Genomic DNA, 7,746 nt, shown 5'->3' with positions numbered 1-7,746 from the left:
ACCACACCTCTAACCAGTGGTAATTAATGTTAATATTACTTATACCATAATGTGAAGCATCCGGCAATAAGTTACTAGGGACTACAAGCCTTATAACATTACATGAATTACTGGGGACTATATGCCTATATACTTTATATAAGTTACTTAGGACTATATAACTATAACATTAGTTTATATCTCCCACCCAGCGAGGATAATAGAAATAATGAAATATGAGTACTTGTGATCGTAATTCAAAACTTGTGCACCAGCTGACTAACGTCTCAGGTTGACTCACTGTATCTCCTTAACTCACAGAAACAAACACCAAAGTCTCGGTGTGTTGTGGACGCCACTTTTAAAATAAGTAATAATATATCAAGATATGACAGTAGATACTCTTAGCGTCACTAGCCAGTGTTGCCTCTCTGTCTTAAAGAGAAATAGAGGAAAAGTCTCAACCTTACTCGGGGGTCCAGCGGGACCTTCGCTAGCATCACTCCTTGGGGGCGTGAGGACGGCTGTTCTGGCCCTCTCGGCGGAGTCCTGAAGACCCTCAGCTGCCTCAGCACCTAAGGAGATTGGCGAAGAAGGGTGGCCTATGGGATCCACTCGGCGGAGTTCCTGACGGTTCCGGGCTGCCCTTGCCAATACATGCTAGCAGTGTTTCATAATAAAAGTATTTCGGCCTAAACAATCTAAATTTTTAATGGCCATCAATGTTGTTCCTCGTGCCAGCAGCCTGGAGGCTATTGGTTCACCTCTACACCCGTGACTCACACGGTAACAAATATAATTTTGTTTCTACTCACTTTTAAAGTCTAATAAGCTCTTGTGATTAGTGGCTATACAAAGGCCTGTGTCATATACAGGCTCCATAAGACATAAAATATTTCAAACAGAAACACCATCATCACACTCACCACACAGAGAAGCACCATCATCACACTCACCACACAGAGAAGCACCATCATCACACTAACCACACAGAGAAGCACCATCAACACACTAACCACACAGAGAAGCACCATCATCACACTCACCACACAGAGAAGCACCATCATCACACTCACCACACAGAGAAGCACCATCATCACACTAACCACACAGAGAAGCACCATCAACACACTAACCACACAGAGAAGCACCATCATCACACTCACCACAAACACCACTTTGTTGAAATATAAATTATTGTTGTTTCATTTTGTACAACTTTGGTTCATCATTTCATTAAGACATAAAACATTAACGCTTAAATGGCAATGGACAACTGACTCTCTCCTCGCCATTTCAACCTGTGTAGGGCCACGGGACCACACAGTGAGCCGCCGACCAGAAACACCACCCTAGCCTCACCTCCCGTTCGATCTAGTGGGACAGACAGTATGGTTTCTGACTGTTATGGTAGGTGGTGGTGATGATATAGGTAGGTGGTGGTGATGATATAGGTAGGTGGGGGTGATGATGCAGGTGAGTGGTGGTAGTGATGCAGGTGGGTGTTGGTGATGATATAGGTAGGTGGTGGTGGTGATGCAGGTGGGTGGTGGTGATGATATAGGTATAGGTGGGGGTGATGTAGGTGGGTATTGGTACAGGTGGGTGTTGTTAAGTGTTGGTACAGGTGGGTTACATAACTGAATAACAAACCTTAAACAATCAATGGGAAGAAGGAGGAATGAATGCCATACGTGAAGCCTTTTAAGCGGGGGGAGGGAGAGAGAGAGAGAGAGAGAGAGAGAGAGAGAGAGAGAGAGAGAGAGAGCGTGAGGGATAACTTATCTCTCTCCTCACGGTAACAGGAAACAGACAATTACAGGTTATAATCACTTCACCAGTCACACACCTTCACCCTCAGGTATACAACTAACATGCATTATTTTCTTATAATATTACTAATTTCTTTCATTTTATATAGTAAGGTGAAATAATAAAGCTTGTAGAATGATACACATTACATACTTAACATGTTAACGCAGTAATCACCATTATCACGAGTTACTAGATTATACAACAGGTAAGACAAGAGAGTGAAATTTAACAACAGCAACTTCATCAGTCCGGTAAAGGTGAATGGGAGTGTGGGGGTCAACTTTTAGGCTCCCTGTAAGCAACTCATTAGTCCACTACTGCTGCAGGAGGGAGTCACTCGGTATATATTATCTTATGAAGAGTTTACACCACATTAACACCTAACAGGCATGATAGAGTGTATAACTGTTCTCGTGTTTGTTCTTATAAATAAACATTAATATTTGTACGATTTAATGTTTGCGTTTATAAACATTTACGCGATTATATGTTTGCTTTTATAAACATTTACGCAATTGTTTGCTTTTATAAACAAACAGTAGTATTTACAACAATTATAACACAATATATCTCAATTTTAAGAGGTTAGGTTAGTAACAATATTCACACAGTTAAAGCGTATAGAACGAGTGAGGATTTTCTCCGGCGATTTCCACAAATTGTTGACATTCGCCCTTTTGGTCTGCCGTGTAATTTGTTTTCGTCAGTTGCTGGTCGTCGTAACACGGCTGCAGCCATAACTTCTTCTTTTTTTGTGTAGTTCAGATGTTAAATACGATCGTTTACAAACCTCTTACCATCTCACGTTCTGCCAATAAGACAATTCGAAGCTGCTGTTTCTTGTGTGTTTTTGCGCGTGGGTGTTTATTGATGTTACTGAAACTCTACGGAGAATGCATGAGAGAGAGAGAGAGAGAGAGAGAGAGAGAGAGAGAGAGTCCTACCTAAATCAGAAAGTTGTGGTGGAATATAAGAGAGATGGGCGTGTGGGTGTGGGGAGAAGAGTGTGAAGAGAAGAGAGGAGAGGGAGAGATGAGTGTGAGAGATTAATGGAACAGGTGTGAAGATAAGGATGAGGAGAGATGTATGAAAGGGAAAGGATAGTGAGGTGTGAAAAGAACAGAGGAAGAAATAGGCATGTGTCGTGATATGGACTGGGATATGCTGGAGGTGTGCTAAGAGATGTGTGGGAATGTACAGAAGAACAGGTAACAGTGGAGGAGGAGGAGGAGGAGGAGGAGGAGCAGGAGGAGCAGGAGGAGGAGGAGGAGGAGGAACTTGAGATGAGTTCCTTCGATTTTTTTTTTGCGGGTTCGATGAATGATAATAATTTAATACTGTAATATTATTCTTTTACATTGTACAATTACTTCACTATAAAATATAATCTACGTCAATACACTGTATCATTTTATTACACTGTGCAGGTATAATATTTGGTATTGTCTGTTCTTGGCTGAGACGCAAATGTTGTCTCTGTAACACTCACTGGCATCTGTCCCATTCCTGACGTTCCTGTGTTCATCATTGTTATTGTTATTCCATCGTGTGATCTACGTGGAGCTCTTGAGTGTCCTTCAACCTCAGTCATAATACGTATATGGATCTCTGTTAGTATATTTGGTATCCGAGTATGATAGAGGGAGCTATACTTGCAATAGGTTTAAATTATTATAGTCACGTGTACCACCGACTGTTCGACTCCGGCAGCCAAATACGATTATCTGAGTAGATGGGGAGGAAGGAGCAACGAAGGAGAGGAGGTTACAAGAAATAAAACCTTTAATTGTTTTAAATATGTTACTTCATCTTGTAACGTAAAGAGTTCATCACATTAAGGTCAACAAACAAGTCAAGAGAGTGAGTTTAGTGAACAAAAACAAATTCCTGCACTGACAGTTGTACAAATACAATGTATACTTTTCAACTCCGTAAAGATACTATTGTTATATATATTCAGTTTATAGAAGAAATATCACCACTGGCAGTCCTATAGACATTTGAACCCCGGATATGACTGTCTGTGTTGAGGTTTTATTTATTTACCTACGAGAAAGATTTTATACTTTTTATACTCGACCCCTTTATGAGTGGTAACTTTTACTGCATCTTAGAAACGTGTCAAGGTTGGCGCTATAATTAATTGATTTGTTGACAAGTTGACATTGAACACATTCTACCTCATTAATTGACCACTTGTACCTATACTTCAGTGTCACGAAGAAATGATTCTAAAATAGGTTTACACGAGACAAATTCGCCAGAGATATATGCTGTTGTCACAGGTGGCTCTACAACCCTTATGTTGTTCACTGGCCAACAGGTGACATTGTATCTGACTGTTAAAAATTTAGAATTTAAGTTCAAGACAAATTGGCATCAACCAATGTCTCTCTTATCTTTGATAGGTATAGGACTTACTTGACAAATCTGACTGTTGATGACCATCAAGTGATAAGGATTACCATAGAAAAACTTCACACAGACAAACTTGTCATAACTGGAAGTGAAAACAACACTACTGAAGTTAACAGAGATGTTGTTAAGAACATCTACAACTCCCTAAGCTGGCAACACGATGGTTCACCTAAAGTTCCAGAGTTCAGAGCAAAATCCTGTGGTTAGATTTGTTCATGTGATGACGCTGATTATTTTTGTTCTGTTACGTCATTATACACAGCAACACTTGAGCAGCGCCGTAACTATGGAGTCAGCAGTCCATCAAAGAGCTGTGGTAGACATCAGAGCTGCTGCCAATAAACACAAGACAATTTTTCCAAACTTCTTAGCAACAGATAATCTTTCTGGATCTAATACAGTTTCTTGAGACTGTGGCATTGATAAAGGAACTGTTGTTAAGAATCTTCGGTCTTGAAACTCACTATCTTTCCTTGGTGAAGTAAGCACTGCAGTTCCAGATGTCACTGTAGAAACCACTGCACAATTCACAACTGCTTGTTAGGGATACCATAATTGTACTTCCATGACTGAAGTTCGCAAGAGTGCATGGTTAAGGAACTTCGGGAAAACCACAGCAACTACCCCGGTACTCTGCCACCCACAACAGAAGCAGTTGAAGAAAACGCTCAAAGGGCCGAGGCATCTTCAAGAGAGTGTCAGTTTCAGATAATGTAGCCGTTGTTTCCGATGATGTGTTCAAGTTAATAAAATCCAACTGTTAAGGAATTACACCATAATATGTGATTGCAACACTGCCGTACTGTGTCTACCATGGGGGTGAGATTTACTGCACTGAACTAACAAATTCCTCTTCTGAAGGCGATGATGACCTCAAGGATGATGAAGGATCAGGAATTTTCACTGGTTATTCAGTCTACAGTTCGCTAATCTTATAATTGGTGAAATGTGACTAATATAAAGTATTTTTTTGTTCTTACAATTGGATAGAAACAATTATCCTTTCACAATGATTGTAAGATTCTGTATTTTCATATACAGGTATTTGTTTACAAACTTGTATTTACATATGGTCACATGGCTTAATTTGACATAAAAATACAGTACTTAATTGTTGCTGGTTTCTTGTAAAAAAAAATTCTAATTTTTTAAAATAATATTTACATTTGAGAACCAATTAAAATAATTCAATATATAATTAGTTTCTGATGCAAATATCAAAATGTTACCATAGACTTTACTTTAGCACTTGGCGTCCATTTTGAAATCTAAAATGGCTGTTATAGAACACTGAAGTGATCTAATACTTTTATTTTGAGAAGATAACGTCCCTGGCACGTAGCTCACACCAACCAGTAAAACAAAATTTTCACCCAATCTTGGGGGTAATGATGCGAGCACTGTATATAAATTTTTCCTGACGATAAAAAATTAGAAATATATTCGCCTTTCTGATACAGAATCCACACACAAATATGTTGTAGAGATGCTAATTTCAGATCTAGATGTAGTCAAATGCACAAGACTACCTGGTTGTGTGTCTCACCGTGTTTGTGTCTCACTGCATGTTTGAATCACGGTGCCCAAGACACACCGCAACCCTGGAGGACAATGCAAAAGGCACAAAGACCATCTCAGAATGACGCTCAAAAAATTTAAAATTTTTCCAATAGGATCTTGAAACCATTGCATCCAACCGTAGTCTATGGCGCTCCACCTGTACCCAAGGCGTCAAAGATCTCGAGAACGAGAGTAATATGGCCAGATGTGCACGTAGAGAAAGGAGACACAATCGCCCTCCCAGAGACCTCCCACCCAACCCGGAGCTGTCCTGCCCAATGTGTGATAGAGTCTGTGGGTCAGGATCTGACTCCACAGCCACATCCAGTGGCACCGCCGACAACATCCCTAGTTCACCACTCATCATCATCATCATTATCATCATCATCGATTTCATAATGAAGCAGAGTCGTCGTCGTCGTCTACGACGGACAGCCTTAAGCAGTAAAAAGTAAGTACACAACAAGACAAACATGTATGTCGTAATGGTGACTTAACTACAGACAACTCTAATAGTAAATACCAAAAAAGTTACTTCATCAAAAATTTGTCACGACGACAGATTTCAGAATGAGCACTATGGCTCGTGTCATCTCAGAATGGTTGGTATGTCCGGTTGCAAAGTGACTCAATATTACGTTAATAATATGTTGCTCGTCGTTATAGTATTTACAGGTGAAAAGAAGTAATTTGATTTGCAATAAAACTTTCTCAGAGCAATGTTCAGATTTCTCGTTCGTTTTGCCATATTGTATAAACCCTTAAGAGCGTTCGCTAACTGTTTGTGGTGAGTGTACAGAACATGTTAAGGACAGCCATGTGTAAATAATAATAATGTTAGTGAAACAGTTATAGACAACATTACGTATCATGGCAGGCGTATACCTTATGGCTCTACGTATTGTACTGCCGGTGTTTCTGGACGATATCTAAAGAAGGAATCTATTAAAACAATCCAAAGTTAACGTAGGTGCGTATTGATATAACGAGGCGTGCGTTACAGTCTGGGGGTGAATTTAACCCCTTGGTGACCAACATGAGAACTAATTTGGTCAGCCCTGCCACCTCCTCCTTCCTGGAGAATCTTCACCACTTCCACCATTTTGCCTCGAATAACAAAAGTGCTGTCATTAAGAAAGAGTGATGTGCAATACGTTCTGGGTTTTGAAGCGGAAATCCCAAATAATTTTCTCTATGACAATTTTTCCTCTTTCTTCTGTGTTTTATTTCTCAATATTTTCTCCACGAAGCCTCAACTAATGTGCTTTAAATTTGTTCAACATAATATGAGGGAACCTGTATGTAATGTAATGTTTTTTTATTATGTTGGCAGTTTGGGGGAACAAGTTTTATCTTCTTTTTTCTACAAGCTCGGGCAACATCTTGCCACAGCCTTAACTGATTCATTCCCAGAATGAATCATCCGAGCCTCGGTATCACGCGGTGATCTGCACTGCTCGTGGTGATGCTACCCGCTGCTGGCGAGATTCGAACTATTTTTACGAGTGCATGAAAGTTGATTGTTCCAGACGATATCTCAATTATGTCTTAACTATTTTACTCCTTTCATTTAAGCAGTATCATTCTGTGTCGTATTCCATTATTCTGAAGGTGAGATTGACCGCGTGTGGCAGTCCCTAGATATGTTAGGGTCGATGTTTACTCTCCCCACTCCCCCTCACCTCCTGCCTTTGCTCCTTCTCCTCATTGATAGTTTTATTAATTAATCTTTCTCCAAGGAGTAGCCGGTTCAGGGGGGTGTCTTCACAACTCAATTCTATTCACACGTTAGATGCCTTTTTGTTTCGCACACACGGGCATTAAGTATCATATACTGAGCTGCGTCGTAGAAATTTGGAATATTTTATTCCCAGGTGGCCGTTTTGGGTATTACTCATATCCCCTGGTGGCCGTTTGAGGAATAATTATCATTTCTTCTTTCTTACTTCCTTTTTCTTTTCTTTCTTCTTATTC

The sequence above is a fragment of the Homarus americanus genome, unplaced genomic scaffold, assembly GCF_018991925.1.
Source record: "Homarus americanus isolate GMGI-L3 unplaced genomic scaffold, GMGI_Hamer_2.0 scaffold5589, whole genome shotgun sequence".
NCBI classification, from domain to species: Eukaryota; Metazoa; Arthropoda; class Malacostraca; order Decapoda; family Nephropidae; genus Homarus; species Homarus americanus.
Note: the sequence above shows the minus strand (reverse complement) of the source record.